General features: G+C 39.5%; 1 protein-coding gene, 1 long non-coding RNA gene and 1 pseudogene across 2 annotated transcripts in view; 2 read left to right on the forward strand and 1 right to left on the reverse strand.

The window, feature by feature from the left end:
- Positions 1–21,282, forward strand: part of LOC133656314 (protein sidekick-2-like) — a 1,293,862-nt pseudogene that overhangs the window by 92,145 nt on the left and 1,180,435 nt on the right.
- The window catches only part of LOC133656307 (cdc42 effector protein 4-like), a 60,949-nt gene that overhangs the window by 37,735 nt on the left and 1,932 nt on the right, over positions 1–21,282 (reverse strand). The gene's annotated exons all lie outside the window — the stretch shown is intronic.
- LOC133656309 (uncharacterized) overlaps positions 3,972–21,282 on the forward strand; it is a 104,073-nt gene continuing 86,762 nt past the window's right edge. The window contains exon 1 of the long non-coding RNA XR_009827122.1: positions 3,972–4,189. This is a non-coding gene — a long non-coding RNA (uncharacterized LOC133656309). The remainder of the gene's footprint in view (positions 4,190–21,282) is intronic.

The raw sequence follows: 21,282 nt of genomic DNA on the forward strand, positions 1-21,282 counted from the left end.
ATGTGGTCTACATACAACACACAAACAATGTGCTCTACATACAACACACAAACAATGTGGTCTACATACAACACACAAACAATGTGGTCTACATACAACACACAAACAATGTGGTCTACATACAACACACAAACAATGTGGTCAACATACAACACACAAACAATGCGGTCTACATACAACACACAAACAATGCGGTCTACATACAACACACAAACAATGTGGTCTACATACAACACACAAACAATGTGGTCTACATACAACACACAAACAATGCGGTCTACATACAACACACAAACAATGCGGTCTACATACAACACACAAACAATGTGGTCTACATACAACACACACACAATGTGGTCTACATACAACACACAAACAATGTGGTCTACATACAACACACAAACAATGTGCTCTACATACAACACACAAACAATGTGGTCTACATACAACACACAAACAATGTGGTCTACATACAACACACAAACAATGTGGTCTACATACATCACACAAACAATGTGGTCTACATACAACACACAAACAATGTGGTCTACATACAACACACAAACAATGTGGTCTACATACAACACACAAACAATGTGCTCTACATACAACACACAAACAATGTGCTCTACATACAACACACAAACAATGTGGTCTACATACAACACACAAACAATGCGGTCTACATACAACACACAAACAATGTGGTCTACATACAACACACAAACAATGTGGTCTACATACAACACACAAACAATGTGGTCTACATACAACACACAAACAATGTGGTCTACATACAACACACAAACAATGTGCTCTACATACAACACACAAACAATGTGGTCTACATACAACACACAAACAATGTGCTCTACATACAACACACAAACAATGTGGTCTACATACAACACACAAACAATGCGGTCTACATACAACACACAAACAATGTGCTCTACATACAACACACAAACAATGTGGTCTACATACAACACACAAACAATGTGCTCTACATACAACACACAAACAATGTGGTCTACATACAACACACAAACAATGCGGTCTACATACAACACACAAACAATGTGGTCTACATACAACACACAAACAATGTGGTCTACATACAACACACAAACAATGTGGTCTACATACAACACACAAACAATGTGCTCTACATACAACACACAAAGACAAAGATATGTTTCAAAGGGCCAATTTATTTCAGGCCAGAAAAAATTGACAAAACTATTTTAAATAGCTGCAACATAATGGCACTTTGACTTTAACTCTAAGTAGATAGGATCTTTGATCCAAGACACAACTTACATTTAACTAAAATGTTATTTTCTTTGTGCTCGACAAAAGAAAAGTATTGGGAATGTCTCCATGTTAAAAAACTCGACTTCTGGCTTCGCCATGATGTCTCGTTAGTTGTTATGAGAGTAGCGTATGTGTGTGTGTGTGTGTGGCCCTTTAAGATATGACAGCATGAGAGGTGAGTGACATCAGTGAGTGAGTGGGCGAGAGAGGTGAGGGAGCGGCGACAGTGAGCGCGTGTGGGTGCTCTAGCTTGGTGGATGGCTGCGTGCAATAAAGTCACAACAAACCGCCGGGCTCGTCATTCACCCTCAGCTGTAAAGACCCTCTTCCGGGTAAAGTGAAGGTTGTTAGCCCCTGCGGGGAGGCGTGCTTTCTGTGGGTGGGGGAAAGCACGCCTCTTCTTTTCCACCGGAGCGCTCCAATAAAACACACTCAGATCTTCAGTTTCTAGCCCAGGGGTCGGCAACCCGCGGCTCCGGAGCCGCATGCGGCTCCTTGACCACTCTGATGCGGCTCAGCTACATACATGCCGACCCCCCCAGATTTTCCCAGGAGATTTATGGATCTCAGTGCCTCTCATAGAGCACTCCCAGGGAAAAAATAACCCTATTTACACTCTAATTACTAAATAAACGGCGTGCCCTAATTGCACTGCAGTAATTGTCCTCTACAGCATTTACAAACAGCGTGCCAGTCCAGCCACATGTTGCAGGTAGCTTTTACTAGTACACACAGGAGACAGCGAAGCATACTTAGTCATCAGCCACACAGCTTACACTGACGGTAGCCGTATCAAACAACTTTAACACTGTTACGTTACAAATATGCGCCACACTGTGAACCCACACCAAAAAATAATGAATAACACATTTCTGGAGAACATCCCACTGTAACACAACATAAACACAACACAACCATTACCCAGAATCCCATGCAGCCCTAACTCTTCTGGTCTACATTATACACCCCCGCTACCACCAAATCCCCCCACACATCAACCCCCCCCCCCCCCTCTCCGTGCGTTGGTTGAGCGGAAGAGTTAGGGCTGCATGGGATTCTGGGTATTGGTACCGTCAGTGTAAGATGTGTGGCTGCTGAGTTAGTACGCCTCGCTGTCTCTTTCGTGAGCAAGCTGAAATTGCATTCTACATGTGGTCGAGCAGGTACACTGTTAAGGCAGACTGTAGAGGGCGCCAAATGCAGTGTCGTCACGCTCTGATATTCGGGTGTCTCCCGGGAAAAATGAGAGGGTTGGCGAGTATGACGTCATCAAGCGCCATTCATTCAAAACTCGCGGGCTGCACTAACGTCAAATTTCCACATTAAAGTGCGTGCCGGTGCGTGTGTCGGTTAACATAGCACACAGCATTTAAGCTCTGTATGCGGTGTTTTTCATTGTAAAAATTGTGTTGTAAAATTGTGTGTAAAATTGTGTTGTAAAAATTGTGTTTTTCATTGTAAAAATTTTTGTGTGGCTCCCATTCATTTCTTTAATTTGTGAAACTTGCCAAAATGGCTCTTTGAGTGGTAAAAGTTGCCTACCCCTGTTCTAGCCGATACTACATAAAAATAACGTAAAATAACGCAGTAACGCATCATGCAGTAACGGTAACTGAGTTACTGTATATAAAAAAATAACGCGTTAGATTACTAGTTACCGCCGAAACTAACGGCGTTACAGTAACGCGTTAGTCCCAACACTGATTACATACATGTTTTTTCTATCAAAATGGAAACAATGACGACATTTAGTAAGAACGATGAAGTATGCACATTAGGGATGGGCGATATGGCCTTTTATTAATATCTGGATATGTTTCGGCCATGTCACGATACACCATATATATGTGGATATGTTGCCTTAGCCTTGAATGAACACTTGATGCCTATAATCACAGCAGTATGATGATTCTATGTGTCTACATTCAAACATTCTTCTTCATACTGCATTAATATATGCTACTTTTAAACTTTCATGCAGGGAGGGAAATCACAACTACAAGTGTATTTATGAAACAGTTATCAAGCAGTGGCACAAACATTCATGTCATTTCCAAAACAGAAAGTGCAAGATTGTCAGAGACATTTTAAAACAAGCTATGAGTGCACTTTTGTGCATGATGTCACTAAGACGACATATCAAAACAACACTAAATCAAAGAGCACTTTTTGTACAGAACGCCACTACAATAGTTTAAAACAAATAGAGTGCACTTTTGTGCATGATGTCACTATGATGACGTATCAAAACAACACTAAATTAAAGGCCTACTGAAATGAATTTTTTTTATTTAAAGGCCTACTGAAAGCCACTACTACCGACCACGCAGTCTGATAGTTTATATATCAATGATGAAATCTTAACATTATAACACATGCCAATACGGCCGGGTTAACTTATAAAGTGACATTTTAAATTTGCCGCTAAACTTCCGGTTCGAAACGCCTCTGAGGATGACGTATGCGTGTGACGTAGCCCGACGAACACGGGTATGCCTTCCACATTGAAGCCGATACGAAAACGCTCTGTTTTCATTTCATAATTCCACAGTATTCTGGACATCTGTGTTCGTGAATCTGTTTCAATCATGTTCATTGCATTATGGAGAAGGAAGCCAAGCAAGCAAAGAAGAAAGTTGTCGGTGCGAAATGGACGTATTTTTCGAACGTAGTCAGCAACAACAGTACACAGCCGGCGCTTCTTTGTTTACATTCCCGAAAGATGCAGTCAAGATGGAAGAACTCGGATAACAGAGACTCTAACCAGGAGGACTTTTGATTTGGATACACAGACGCCTGTAGAGAACTGGGACAACACAGACTCTTACCAGGATTACTTTGATTTGGATGACAAAGACGCAGACGTGCTACTGTGAGTATGCAGCTTTGGCTTTTTTTTGCGTATGTACGTAACTTTTTTAAAATATATAAGCTTTATGAACCTTGGGTTAGGTGAACGGTCTTTTGGGCTGAGTGATTGTGTGTGTTGATCATGTGTTTGAATTGTATTGGCGTGTTCTATGGAGCTAGGAGCTAGCAGAGGAGCTAGGAGCTAGCATAACACGTACCGTACCGTATGTGCGCGTCACGTACGTAACTTTTTAAAAATATATAAGCTTTATGAACCTTGGGTTAGGTGAACGGTCTTTTGGGCTGAGTGATTGTGTGTGTTGATCAGGTGTTTGAATTGTATTGGCGTGTTCTATGGAGCTAGGAGCTAGCAGAGGAGCTAGGAGCTAGCATAACAAACACGCAGGTGTTATTATGCAGGATTAATTTGTGGCATATTAAATATAAGCCTGGTTGTGTTGTGGCTAATAGAGTATATATATGTCTTGTGTTTATTTACTGTTGTAGTCATTCCCAGCTGAATATCAGGTACCGTGAGTATGCAGCCTTGGCTGCTAAACATTCGATAACTTGACCGTATGTGCGCGTCACGTACGTAACTTTTTAAAAATATATAAGCTTTATGAACCTTGGGTTAGGTAAACGGTCTTTTGGGCTGAGTGATTGTGTGTGTTGATCAGGTGTTTGAATTGTATTGGCGTGTTCTATGGAGCTAGGAGCTAGCAGAGGAGCTAGGAGCTAGCATAACAAACACGCAGGTGTTTTTATGCAGGATTAATTTGTGGCATATTAAATATAAGCCTGGTTGTGTTGTGGCTAATAGAGTATATATATGTCTTGTGTTTATTTACTGTTGTAGTCATTCCCAGCTGAATATCAGGTCACCCCCGCCTCTCACAGCATCTTCCCTATCTGAATAGCTTCAACTCCCCACTAGTCCTTCACTTGCACTTTACTCATCCACAAATCTTTCATCCTCGCTCAAATTAATGGGGAAATTGTCGCTTTCTCGGTCCGAATCTCTCTCACTTCATGCGGCCATCATTGTAAACAATAGGGAACTTTGCGTATATGTTCAACTGACTACGTCACGCTACTTCCGGTAGGGGCAAGCCTTTTTTTTATCAGATACCAAAAGTTGCAATCTTTATCGTCGTTGTTCTATACTAAATCCTTTCAGCAAAAATATGGCAATATCGCGAAATGATCAAGTATGACACATAGAATAGATCTGCTATCCCCGTTTAAATAAAAAAAATTCATTTCAGTAGGCCTTTAAACGGGAATAGCAGATCCATTCTATGTGTCATACTTGATCATTTCGCGATATTGCCATATTTTTGCTGAAAGGATTTAGTAGAGAAAATCGACGATAAAGTTCGCAACTTTTGCTCGCTGATAAAAAAAAAGCCTAGCCTGTACCGGAAGTAGCGTGACGTCACCGGAGCTAGTATTCCTCACAATTCCCCATGAACATGTAAATACACGATTAATAATATTCAGCTTTGCGAAGCTAAAAAAATAGAAGCTAACCTAGCAACATAGCCAACATGATAGCATCAGTCTCAAATGCAGATAGAAACTAAATTAAAAAAAACCCTGACTGGATGGATACAGAAGATCAAAAATACTATTAAACCATGAACATGTAAATACACGATTAATAATATTCAGCTTTGCGAAGCTAAAAAAATAGAAGCTAACCTAGCAACATAGCCAACGTGATAGCATCAGTCTCAAATGCAGATAGAAACTAAATAAAAAAAACCCTGACTGGATGGATACAGAAGATCAAAAATACTATTAAACCATGAACATGTAAATACACGATTAATAATATTCAGCTTTTCGAAGCTAAAAAAATAGAAGCTAACCTAGCTACGTAGCCAACGTGATAGCATAGCAGTCTCAAATGCAGATAGAAACTAAATTTAAAAAAACCCTGACTGGATGGATAGACAGAAGATCAAAAATACTATTAAACCATGAACATGTAAATACACGATTAATAATATTCAGCTTGGCGAAGCTAAAAAAACAGAAGCTAACTTAGATGCGGGGGCGGGCTTACTCACTGTAGTGCGTCTGCTATCCTGCTCAAAACACAACACAACCTCCCGGTGTTGGTGTTGCTGTAGTCCGCCGCTCCACCGATCGCACCTACAACTTTCTTATTTGCAGCCTCCATTGTTCATTAAACAAATTGCAAAAGATTCACCAACACAGATGTCCAGAATACTGTAGAATTTTGTCGAAGAAAACAGAGGTATTTGAATTGGGTCCAAACACTTCCCTTGCCCTCGTGACGTCACGCGCATACGTCATCATACCGCGACGTTTTCAAGCGGAAGTTTCCTGGGAAGTTTAAAATGTCACTTTATAAGTTAACCCGGCCGTATTGGCATGTGTTGCAATGTTAAGATTTCATCATTAATATATAAACTATCAGACTGCGTGGTCGCTAGTAGTGGCTTTCAGTAGGCCTTTAAAGTGCACTTTTTGTACAGAACGCCACTACAATAGTTTAAAACAAATGGAGTGCACTTTTGTGCATGATGTCACTACGATGACATATCAAAACAACACTAAATTAAAATGCACTTTTTGTACAGAACGCTTTTGACATATTACGGTTGTCTGTTCAACATCTTCCCGCTTGAAGCCAACCCACCGCCAGACGATGGACCCCCTGCTGTTTTTCTTGGAATTCATTATTCTTCCTTCATTTGTTACTAGATCCCGCACCTTCTTTCTCTCGTATTACCACTCGCACCGCACCGCTAGCATCACAGCTAACGTTACCCATGTCGCTACCTCTCTGCTCGGTGAGGGTGCATGACGTTGCAGTATGTGACGTATGTAAGAAGGTGCGCTTGTTTTATGCCTCTGTGAGAAGGAGAGACAAGAAAGAGTGAGAAGAGCCAGTAGTGTAATGCCCGCAGCTAAAAGCAACTGCGTGAGAACGTATACTCCAATATCACCATACAGTCATTTTCTATATCGCACATAGACAAACCTGCGATATATCGAGTATATTCCATATATCGCCCAGCCCTAATGCACATTATTTCCAGGCTTTCGCGGGCCACGTTAAAATAACGTGTCGGGCCGGTTCTGGCCCCTGGGCCTTGAGTTTGCCACCGGGGCTCTAGAGCCTCGGTCGGCTGAACTTCATGGAACGATGACGTGAAGCCCACTGTAGTTAGTTTGTAGGCGTGGTCAGGGCGCCGTCATTGCACCACTTCTTCACCAAAAAAAAAACAAAGAGCGCCAACGCCAGGATCGTAACAAAAAGACGATTATACAAATCGGAGGGTAAAATAACAGGTTCATTCCTGTGTTAAGGTCTGGAACCTTCTCTGTGAAACAACCGTAACAATAGCAAACAACACTGGCATGTCTACGTGATTACAAGCTGACATCACTAAATCATTCCACTGATGACACATGTTGCACACACTATTATGTTAGATCCACTATGGACTGGACTCTCACACTATTATGCTAGATCCACTATGGACTGGACTCTCACACTATTATGTTAGATCTACTATGGACTGGACTCTCACACTATTATGTTAGATCTACTATGGACTGGACTCTCACACTATTATGTTAGATCCACTATGGACTGGACTCTCACTATTATGTTAGATCCACTATGGACTGGACTCTCACACTATTATGTTAGATCCACTATGGACTGGACTCTCACACTATTATGTTAGATCCACTATGGACTGGACTCTCACACTATTATGTTAGATCCACTATGGACTGGACTCTCACTATTATGTTAGATCTACTATGGACTGGACTCTCACACTATTATGTTAGATCCACTATGGACTGGACTCTCACACTATTTTGTTAGATCCACTATGGACTGGACTCTCACTATTATGTTAGATCCACTATGGACTGGACTCTCACACTATTATGTTAGATCCACTATGGACTGGACTCTCACAATATTATTTTAGATCCACTATGGACTGGACTCTCACACTATTATGTTAGATCCACTATGGACTGGACTCTCACTATTATGTTAGATCCACTATGGACTGGACTCTCACACTATTATGTTAGATCCACTATGGACTGGACTCTCACACTATTATGTTAGATCCACTATGGACTGGACTCTCACTATTATGTTAGATCCACTATGGACTGGACTCTCACTATTATGTTAGATCCACTATGGACTGGACTCTCACACTATCATGTTAGATCCACTATGGACTGGACTCTCACTATTATGTTAGATCCACTATGGACTGGACTCTCACACTATTATGTTAGATCCACTATGGACTGGACTCTCACAATATTATGTTAGATCCACTATGGACTGGACTCTCACACTATTATGTTAGATCCACTATGGACTGGACTCTCACTATTATGTTAGATCCACTATGGACTGGACTCTCACACTATTATGTTAGATCCACTATGGACTGGACTCTCACACTATTATGTTAGATCCACTATGGACTGGACTCTCACACTATTATGTTAGATCCACTATGGACTGGACTCTCACTATTATGTTAGATCCACTATGGACTGGACTCTCACTATTATGTTAGATCCACTATGGACTGGACTCTCACTATTATGTTAGATCCACTATGGACTGGACTCTCACACTATCATGTTAGATCCACTATGGACTGGACTCTCACTATTATGTTAGATCCACTATGGACTGGACTCTCACTATTATGTTAGATCCACTATGGACTGGACTCTCACTATTATGTTAGATCTACTATGGACTGGACTCTCACACTATTATGTTAGATCCACTATGGACTGGACTCTCACACTATTATGTTAGATCCACTATGGACTGGACTCTCACTATTAAGTTAGATCCACTATGGACTGGACTCTCACACTATTATGTTAGATCCACTATGGACTGGACTCTCACTATTATGTTAGATCCACTATGGACTGGACTCTCACACTATTATGTTAGATCCACTATGCACTGGACTCTCACACTATTATGTTAGATCCACTATGGACTGGACTCTCACTATTATGTTAGATCCACTATGGACTGGACTCTCACTATTATGTTAGATCCACTATGGACTGGACTCTCACTATTATGTTAGATCCACTATGGACTGGACTCTCACTATTATGTTAGATCCACTATGGACTGGACTCTCACTATTATGTTAGATCTACTATGGACTGGACTCTCACACTATTATGTTAGATCCACTATGGACTGGACTCTCACACTATTATGTTAGATCCACTATGGACTGGACTCTCACTATTAAGTTAGATCCACTATGGACTGGACTCTCACACTATTATGTTAGAGCTACTATGGACTGGACTCTCACACTATTATGCTAGATCCACTATGGACTGGACTCTCACACTATTATGTTAGATCTACTATGGACTGGACTCTCACACTATTATGTTAGATCTACTATGGACTGGACTCTCACACTATTATGTTAGATCCACTATGGACTGGACTCTCACTATTATGTTAGATCCACTATGGACTGGACTCTCACACTATTATGTTAGATCCACTATGGACTGGACTCTCACACTATTATGTTAGATCCACTATGGACTGGACTCTCACACTATTATGTTAGATCCACTATGGACTGGACTCTCACACTATTATGTTAGATCCACTATGGACTGGACTCTCACTATTATGTTAGATCCACTATGGACTGGACTCTCACACTATTATGTTAGATCCACTATGGACTGGACTCTCACACTATTATGTTAGATCCACTATGGACTGGACTCTCACACTATTATGTTAGATCCACTATGGACTGGACTCTCACTATTATGTTAGATCTACTATGGACTGGACTCTCACACTATTATGTTAGATCCACTATGGACTGGACTCTCACACTATTTTGTTAGATCCACTATGGACTGGACTCTCACTATTATGTTAGATCCACTATGGACTGGACTCTCACACTATTATGTTAGATCCACTATGGACTGGACTCTCACAATATTATTTTAGATCCACTATGGACTGGACTCTCACACTATTATGTTAGATCCACTATGGACTGGACTCTCACTATTATGTTAGATCCACTATGGACTGGACTCTCACACTATTATGTTAGATCCACTATGGACTGGACTCTCACACTATTATGTTAGATCCACTATGGACTGGACTCTCACTATTATGTTAGATCCACTATGGACTGGACTCTCACTATTATGTTAGATCCACTATGGACTGGACTCTCACACTATCATGTTAGATCCACTATGGACTGGACTCTCACTATTATGTTAGATCCACTATGGACTGGACTCTCACACTATTATGTTAGATCCACTATGGACTGGACTCTCACAATATTATGTTAGATCCACTATGGACTGGACTCTCACACTATTATGTTAGATCCACTATGGACTGGACTCTCACTATTATGTTAGATCCACTATGGACTGGACTCTCACACTATTATGTTAGATCCACTATGGACTGGACTCTCACACTATTATGTTAGATCCACTATGGACTGGACTCTCACACTATTATGTTAGATCCACTATGGACTGGACTCTCACTATTATGTTAGATCCACTATGGACTGGACTCTCACTATTATGTTAGATCCACTATGGACTGGACTCTCACTATTATGTTAGATCCACTATGGACTGGACTCTCACACTATCATGTTAGATCCACTATGGACTGGACTCTCACTATTATGTTAGATCCACTATGGACTGGACTCTCACTATTATGTTAGATCCACTATGGACTGGACTCTCACTATTATGTTAGATCTACTATGGACTGGACTCTCACACTATTATGTTAGATCCACTATGGACTGGACTCTCACACTATTATGTTAGATCCACTATGGACTGGACTCTCACTATTAAGTTAGATCCACTATGGACTGGACTCTCACACTATTATGTTAGATCCACTATGGACTGGACTCTCACTATTATGTTAGATCCACTATGGACTGGACTCTCACACTATTATGTTAGATCCACTATGCACTGGACTCTCACACTATTATGTTAGATCCACTATGGACTGGACTCTCACTATTATGTTAGATCCACTATGGACTGGACTCTCACTATTATGTTAGATCCACTATGGACTGGACTCTCACTATTATGTTAGATCCACTATGGACTGGACTCTCACACTATCATGTTAGATCCACTATGGACTGGACTCTCACTATTATGTTAGATCCACTATGGACTGGACTCTCACACTATTATGTTAGATCCACTATGGACTGGACTCTCACACTATCATGTTAGATCCACTATGGACTGGACTCTCACTATTATGTTAGATCCACTATGGACTGGACTCTCACAATATTATGCTAGATCCACTATGGACTGGACTCTCACACTATTATGTTAGATCCACTATGGACTGGACTCTCACAATATTATGCTAGATCCACTATGGACTGGACTCTCACACTATTATGTTAGATCCACTATGGACTGGACTCTCACTATTATGTTAGATCCACTATGGACTGGACTCTCACAATATTATGCTAGATCCACTATGGACTGGACTCTCACACTATTATGTTATATCCTCTATGGACTGGACTCTCACACTATTATGCTAGATCCACTATGGACTGGACTCTCACACTATTATGTTAGATCCACTATGGACTGGACTCTCACACTATTACGCTAGACCCACTATGGACTGGATTCTAGTTAATTGAAATACTGGATATTGTTCAAAGGAGGTACATTTTAATTGAAAAACTTGCACACAAAACACAAATGCGCAGCAAACTATTTACAATATAGATCTTTTAAACAACTTCACAGTGAAGTGAAGTCATATAATGGAGAGTTTGGAGCAGTTTTTGTTTGATGAGTTTTGACTGGACTTTCACGGATGGATGACCTATTTTACTGTACGGGAGAAAATAACCTGGAATATGTCAACTATTCATGCAGTGACAAATAGTAATCACTAACAAGCAGTTTACCTTTAACTCGGATTCCTTTTTTTAGTATGATCAAATGCAACCTTGAAGTTGGCTGAACAGTTTTTTTGTTGGACACTATAGTAAGTTTAGTTTTTAAGTATTATATTAAGTATAGTATAGTTTTTACATTTTCCCGAGGGAACTCTCCTAAAGGAATCAATAAAGTACTATCTAACAATTGAAGTCTATGGGCTCAAATATGGTGGACAAACTGTGAAGTGATTTGTCAACCTTATCAGAACAACTTCTGGTGTTGACACAAGCCTTTCACTCCCCCCCAACGTGACACATCCTTCACAGGAATAGTGATTAACTGTGACTTGGTTTTTCATAGAAACTGTCTGAGGACTTCCTTAGCAACAGTCATTATTTTGTCCAGACTTCTTCAAAAATGTACAGTATAACTGTACTAATGAATGAAAAAACGTACGTACTGACTTTGAAAAACACCGGTACTTTTTTCCTCATGACATTGCTGGTAATATGAGCCGAGGGGTGCATGTGAGTCAACGCACACACATCGCACTTACAAGCAGAAACAATGTGGAGACAGAAAAGGGAGAATGGACGTATTTTGCCTTAAAGGCCTACTGAAATGATTTTTTTTAATTTAAACAGGAATAGCAGATCCATTCTATGTGTCATACTTGATTATTTCGCGATATTGCCATATTTTTGCTGAAAGGATTTAGTAGAGAAAATCGACGATAAAGTTCGCAACTTTTGCTCGCTGATAAAAAAAAGCCTTGCCTGTAGCGGAAGTAGCGTGACGTCACAGGAGCTAGTATTCCTCACAATTCCCTGTTGTTTACAATGGAGCGAGAGATTCGGAGCGACAAAGCGACGATTACCCCATTAATTTGAGCGAGGATGAAAGATTTGTGGATGAGGAACGTTACAGTGAAGGACTAGAGAGGCAGTGATGGGCGTATCTTTTTTCGCTCTGACCGTAACTTAGGTACAAGCTGGCTCATTGGATTCCACACTCTCCTTTTCTATTGTGGATCACGGATTTGTATTTTAAACCACCTGGGATACTATATCCTCTTGAAAATGAGAGTCGAGAACGCGAAATGGACATTCAGTGCCTTTTATCTCCACGACAATACATCGGCGAAATGCTTTAGCTACGAGCTAACGTGATAGCATCGTGCTTTAACTGCATATAGAAACAAAAAAAATAAACCCCTGACTGGAAGTATAGATAGAAAATCAACAATACTATTAAACCGTGGACATGTAAATACACGGTTAATGCTTTCCAGGCTGGCGAAGGTTAACAATGCTGTGCTAACGACGCCATTGAAGCTAACTTAGCAACCGGACCGCACAGAGCTATGCTAAAAACATTAGCTCTCCACCTACGCCAGCCAGCCCTCATTTGCTCATCAACACCCGTGCTCACCTGCGTTCCAGCGATCGGCAGAAGGACGAAGGACTTCACCCGATGCGTTTGGCGGCCCGGAGACGTAGGAAGTCAAGGTGAGGTCGGCGGCTAGCGCGGCTAGCGCTCCAACAAAGTCCTCCTGGTTGTGTTGCTGTAGTCTGCTGCTAATACACCGATCCCACCTACAACTGTCTTCTTTGCAGCCTTCATTGTTCATTAAACAAATTGCAAAAGATGTCCAGAATACTGTGGAATTATGAAATGAAAACAGAGCTTTTTGTATAGGATTCTACGGGGTACCATAACTTCCGTTACTCTGACTTTGTCACGCGCATACGTCATTATACCGCGACGTTTCAGCCGGATATTTCCCGGGAAATTTAAAATGTCACTTTATAAGTTAACCCGGCCGTATTGGCATGTGTTGCAATGTTAAGATTTCATCATTGATATATAAACTATCAGACTGCGGGGTCGGTAGTAGTGGCTTTCAGTAGGCCTTTAATTTCGTTATGACTAGAGATGTCTGTTAATATCGGCAGGCCGATTTTATCGGCCGATAAATGCTTTAAAATGTAATATCGGAAATTATCGGTATCGGTTTCCAAAAAGTAAAATGTATGACTTTTTAAAACGCCGCTGTGTACACGGACGTAGGGAGAAGTACAGAGCGCCAATAAACCTTAAAGGCACGTGCCGGCCCAGTCACATAATATCTACGGCTTTTCACACACACACAAGTGAATGCAACGCATACTTGGTCAACAGCCATACAGGTCACATTGAGGGTGTACCGTATAAACAACTTTAACACTGTTACAAATATGCGCCACACTGTGAACCCACAACAAACAAGAATGACAAACACATTTCGGGAGAACACCCGCACCGTAACACAACATAAACACAACAGAACAAATACCCAGAACCCCTTGCAGCACTAACTCTTCCGGGACGCTACAATATACACCCCCCGCTACCCTCTACCCACCTCAACCTCCTCATTTAAAATGTCTCTGACAATCTTGCATTTTCTGTTTTGGAATTGACATGAATGTTTGTGCCACTGCTTAATAACTGTTTCATAAATTTCCCTCTCTGCATGAACGTTTAAAAGTAGCATATATTAATGCAGTATGAAGAAGAATGTTTTAATGTAGACACATAGAATCATCATACTGCTGTGATTATGTGCATCAAGTGTTCATTCAAGGTTAAGGCAAAATATGGAGATATATATCGTGTATTGTGAAATGGCTTAAAAATATCGAGATATTAAAAAAAGGCCATATCGCCCAGCCCTAATAGATTATTTTTGGGTCTCAAATTTTAGAGCATGTATTTTGACACTTAGCGAGGAGAACACGGTGGATGTGGAACTTGATGATTGGACGTGTTCCACTGTGGTAACTATCCATCAACATGTCAGTTAAACCATTGGGGTTTTCCACTTTGAGACAAAACAAGCTTATAGGTCATTTATTAAAAACAACGGCAGATGTTTAAGGTACTTGCCCAGAGGATGGATTAGAACAGCCTTGCATAATTAAATGAACCAAAAGACCAATTTGAATGGACTCTCAGTGGAATATTAGTTACCACATACTTGAACAAAGTGCAAGAGACGTGGGCTTTCAAAGCAACTCCTCCCACCGTGGTCAATACGCGCTCTTTCCAGCACAAACCATGACATCATGCAGGCAGCTCGCCAGCTTCCTCCAAGCAAAAGCTCAGTCACATTTTCTTTTTCCCACCCCAAAATCAACACAACACAATCACTGACGGGAGGCTCACCCAGCGTGACCTTTGGCTTGTTACTGTGTAGGCGGGGGGGGGGTGTCAAAGCGCAACATTGGTCCATGCGTCCAAGCTGTTGGGTTGTAAAAGCGATGTTTTGGACATTAAAGTTAGGCCATGGACGAACTTTGACAGATGCGAGGGTTAATTAGCCAGGAAGTTAACAACAACCGGAACAGGAAGTTGGATCTCATAGCCTTTGTTCTTGACTTCCATCCGTCCTAATATTCAGGTTATTGATGATAATAGGAAGCTTCTAGATTCAAGCATGTGTTATTATCCTCAATGCTCATACTTCATCTTTAACTATGAAACTTTTCCCCCAGCAACCTGCAGCTGTGAAACATTGCAAACCTACCGTATTTAAATAATTTAGGATTGCTTATTGTTTTTATTGGATAGTAGTCTGTTTATTTCAATTCTTATTTTTTGTCTTCATTACTTGCAGTGTTTCCCACACCCGAAATAATTACGTCCACCACAAATAAAAAAAAAAAAAAAAAAAAAAAAAAATAATAATAATAATAATAATAATAATAATAATAAAAAACAAAATAATAATAAAAAACATTGCTAGCATAAACATTGTTTTGCTAAAGCCAACTGTGTCCAAAGTGCGGCCTGGGAACCATTTGCAGCCCATGGCCAATATTTTAACGGCCGTTAGCATTCTAATACTAGCGTGCTAGCTTTTTTGCTAGTTTTGCAGCGTCAAATATTTTGTTACTTGACGAATGAAACCTGTTAGCATGCTAGCTTTGTTTTATTAGCTAATTTTGTAGGTATGCTTTTAAGATTTGGTACTTGATGCATGTTAAAGTTAGCATGCTAGCTTTTTAAACAATAACTTTAGGTACACACCTCAGAGTAATATATTTTGCTACCTAACACATGTTACAGGTAGCATTTTAGCATGCTAACATAAACATGCTAGCTTTTTTTGGCTAATTTAGCAGGTATAGACACTTGAGTGTCATATATTTTGGTGTTTCACTAATGCTAACTGCAATAATTATTGTTAACACAATAGCATAGTACTGTTAGCGTTCTATTTTTGTATTTTTTAGCTCATTTTGCTCATATTTTTGGTTACTTCACACTATCTGGCCAGAGTACGTATGGTAAACAACAGACTTTTGCTAGTGTTTATTTACAAGTTAAAATGCATAAAAAATGAAAAAAATGTGTTTTTGTTTTACTGTTACTTGACGAATGGTACCTGTTAGCTTGCTAGCTTTTTTTTATTAGCTAATTTTGTAGGTGAGGTATGCTCTTGAGTCATATTTTGGTACTTGATGCTTGCTAATGATAGCATGCTAGCTTTTTAAATGATATTTTCAGGTACACACCTCAGAGTAATACTTTTTTTTGTCCTGTCCAGCTTCTCAGGCAAATCATATAGTTGATGTAGATGCCCATATTGGCTGTTCAGATTTACTCTACAAAAGAGAAGTGTAGGATACTTCTCTTGTTGCCTTATTTGTATTTGACTTTATTAAATGTATTTATTTTAGAAACACAACATGTGTATATATATCAAAGGGTGCAAAGTCTGCAGGCAGTAGGAAACACATGGTTAAGTGTAGGGAGTAAAACTGATGGCAGTCTAAAGTTCAAGATTTTTGGAGCTCTTTGTTCAGTGGATCAGATGTTTGATGAAGCTCTGTGTCGATCTACCACCACTACTGTTTTCTGTTTATTTGTTACTGACTGTGGCAGGACACCTCTGCCTCTGTTTCACTTTATGTTGCTGGTAAATAATATGGTTGTAGTAGTAGGCTAAAGTTAAATTATTTAGTATGCACTAATTAAAGGGGCAGAGCTTTAAAAGAGACATTTTAGCTTTTATATTTTATAAGATATATTTTTTGTAAGAACCACAATTAATAAATATATTTCAGTGAATAACTTATTGTTCAAATCTGTATATAAATATGTACATAAAGTGTTGTAATTATATTGTAAAATGGATGGATGGATGGACGTTTAAAACAAAACTGCTATTATTAATTTAATAAGTATACATTTTTTGAGCCTTTTTAGAGAAAATCAAATCATTGTGGTAAATTATGCAAATTAATTGATGATGTCATGCTGACCACGCCCATAGCCAGGCCCCCACCGCCACAGGTATCTTGGCAGTTTATGGGAAACACTGACTTATGTGATTTATTTTTATTCTATATTTGTTTCCACTACCGCACCTTAAGTTGGAGTCCTTGATCTCGTTATTTGCAAATATAATGACAATAAAGTCCATTCTATTCTATTCTATTTGCATTTGTATTGTTCCATTTGTAGTGTAATAATGTTCATTGTCATTTCTGTATTATTATTTATTTCCCTAACTGCTTGTTTGCTACCACTTTTACTATCATATTTGTACATATCCTATTTGCTGATGTTGTTCTATTGTTGTTGTTGTTATGTTTGCTGTTGTCTCTCTGTCTTAAATCCCTCTTGTCCCCAAAGTTTACCCCTCTGTCTTGCTTTTTTCTCTCTTTCTATCCCCTCCTGCTCTGGCCCGGCTGCACCAAATAATAATATAAATCCGTTTAATAAAGTCAAATACAAATAAAGCAACAACAGAATCATCCCACACTTCTCTTTTGTAAAGTGAATTTGTACAGCCGATACGTGCATCTACATCAACTATATGATTTGCCTGAGAAACTGGACAAAACAAAAAAAAATGAAAAAAATTAATTACATTTAGTGAGAAAATATGAAGTACTTTATTGACACATATTTCCAGGTGTTTGCGGGCCAGATTTGGTCTCCGGGCCTTGAGTTAGACACCTGTGTATTAGAGCAGGGGTCCCCAACCTTGTTTCCACCAGGGACCGGTTTAATGTATGCATTACGTTCACGGACCGGCTTACTACGTGTGGCAGATAAAAATAGCAAAAACATTTGCCTTTGGCTACAATGTGAAAGTTAAGTCGGAGAAAATGTGGTAATTTATAAATTAACTAGATGAGGCAATTCCAGGAATTGCATGTGAATGCTCCAATGCTGACAGAATGAAGTATGAAAGTAAGAATACCGTATTTCCTTGAATAGCCGCAGGGGCGCTAATTAATTTAAAACCTCCTGTCACTCCGGCGTTTACCGGAAACCGGCGGGATGGCCGTGCATGCGGTAATTATTTTAAAACCTCTTCTCACTCCGGCGTTTACCAAAAGGAATCCGGTAAATTTAGGCGTGTGCTTTGAGTGTGATGTAAGCATACTATCATGAAAAGCACATTTAATAAAAAAAAATGTTATTATGGTCTTACCTGTACTTATAAATGGAGTCCATTTGCAGCTCCTTCTGACCAAAAGCATCGATAACTTGTTTATAAACGTCTTCCTTATTTTCTTTCTTCCGTTTTAAAAGTCTCTCTGTCTCGATGGAGATATTCCTTTAATTATTACCTCCTGCTTCCATTGAAAGTCCAGTTTAGAAAACTGTTTTTATTTTAGATACCGGTATGTAATCCTCCATGTTAAAAGTTCAGGCGGAGGCTGCGTGTGTTCACTTCTTCTGCAGTACCGGAAGTCGCAAGAAGGATCACTAGCGCGGCAGCGCCCTCTACCACCAGGAGGCGGGAGTCATTTCATGACTCATACAGTATTTGACACACGCAGCTACGGTATATTAATAAAACATAGCTGCTTACTGTTCTTTTTAGCATACCGTACCGGTATTCAATAGCTTGTACTTTAAATCCTAGTGAATACCTCTTTATCTTTTTTCCTTTGTGCGATTGCAAACTACTGAAAGCAGCTTCCTCCATTTTGAAAATGAGGACAGGTAAAGCGTCACTCGTGACGTAACGAATTTGACCCGGTGGAAGTTCTAGCCATATGCTAAATATTTTGCGAAACGAGTTTGACCCGGCGAAAATTATAGACATGCGATAATAAAATTAATATTTTGCGAAACGAATTTGATCCGGCGTAAATAATGAAACGGCGATAAGGGCAAGCATGCGTTAATTATTTTGAGAAACGAGTTTGACCCGGCAGTAATTCTAGACGTGCGAATACTATATTCCCTGCGCCAATTCAAGGAAATACGGTAGTTTGAATGTTGGAATGTTTTGAATGTTGAAGCATTTGAATTTCCAGGAAAACCGGAATTTGGTTTGAAACTTGGGAAAGACTTAGTTTGAATGTCCAGGATGAGTGGAATATGTTGAAGGTGGTGACAACTTTTGGAATTGTGGAAGTGTGAAAAATGGATAATTAATTTGGAATGGGGAAAATGTCCCTGAAAACTGAGAATTATTGGAAATCCGGGATTTTTTTTTTTTTTACAGTTTTTGAAAGGGAGCACATAATTCTTGAACAGGCTGAATATTTTGAAGTTGGAACGGTTTAAGTGGGAGTTGTGAAACTTTGAAAAATTTCCCATTCTTTTCAATGGGAATTTCATGGAAATTTGGGGATTTCGGGAAAAGAGGGAATTTTTGGGAAAATGCAAACCAATTTGAATGTTCTGAATGAGTTGAAATGGTTGGTGATTTTTCAAATCGGTCGAGAAATGTTGAAGTAGTAACATTTTTAATTGAGAAATGGTATTAAGGAACTCCTGGAATTTCGGGAAAATTGGGGATTTTTTCCAGTTCGAAAAACAACTTTGTTTTTTGTAGTGATTAATAGGAAGGTTTTGACGGTGGAACTGTTGAATTGGGTTGAAAAATGTGGAAGGAGTAGTCGCCAGAAAAAGGGTCAAAAAAGGGTTGGAAAAAACTGGAATTCTGGGAATTACTGGAATTTTTTAAAAAAAAATTTAAAATTATAGTTTCAATGTCCAGGATGACTGGAATATGTTGAATGGGTTGAAAAATGTGGAATGAAAATTGGCCAATTAATTTTGAATGGGAAATATGTCCCGGAAAACCTGGGATTCTGGGAAATCTGGGAATTCGTCAAGGGAAAGCCTGCGATTGGAATGGTTTGAATCGGATGAAAAAAGTGGAAGGTAGAGCGTGCCAAAATCTGGAGAAGAAGAAGAAGTTTTTTACAGTTTTTGAAAGGGAGCACACAATTCTTGAACAGGCTGAATATTTTGAAGTTGGAACGGTTTGAGTGGGAGTTGTGAAACTTTGAATAATGTCCCATTCTTTTCAATGGGAATTTCATGGAAATTTGGGGATTTCGGGAAAAGAGGGAATTTTTGGGAAAATGCAAACCAATTTGAATGTTCTGAATGAGTTGAAATGGTTGGTGATTTTTCAAATCGGTCGAGAAATGTTGAAGCAGTAACATTTTAAATTGAGAAATGTTATTAAGGAACTCCTGGAATTTCGGGAAAATTGGGGATTTTTTCCAGTTCGAAAAACAACTTTGTTTTTTGTAGTGATTAATAGGAAGGTTTTGACGGTGGAAATGTTGAATTGAGTTGAAAATGTGTTAGTAGTCGCCAGAAAAAGGGTCAAAAAAGGGTTGGAAAAAACTGGAATTCTGGAAATTACTGGAATTTTTTTTTTTTTAAATTAAAATTATAGTTTCAATGTCCAGGATGACTGGAATATGTTGAATGGGTTGAAAAATGTGGAATGAAAATTGGCCAATTAATTTTGAATGGGAAATATGTCCCGGAAAACCTGGGATTCTTGGAAATCTGGGAATTCGTCAAGGGAAAGCCTGCGATTGGAATGGTTTGAATCGGATGAAAAAAGTGGAAGGTAGAGCGTGCCAAAATCTGGAGAAGAAGAAAACGTTTTTTACAGTTTTTGAAAGGGAGCACACAATTCTTGAACAGGCTGAATATTTTGAAGTTGGAATGGTTTGAGTGGGAGTTGTGAAACTTTGAATAATGTCCCATTCTTTTCAATGGGAATTTCATGGAAATTTGGGGATTTCGGGAAAAGAGGGAATTTTTGGGAAA

Source organism: Entelurus aequoreus, linkage group LG08 (genome assembly GCF_033978785.1).
Source record: "Entelurus aequoreus isolate RoL-2023_Sb linkage group LG08, RoL_Eaeq_v1.1, whole genome shotgun sequence".
Taxonomy (NCBI): Eukaryota; Metazoa; Chordata; class Actinopteri; order Syngnathiformes; family Syngnathidae; genus Entelurus; species Entelurus aequoreus.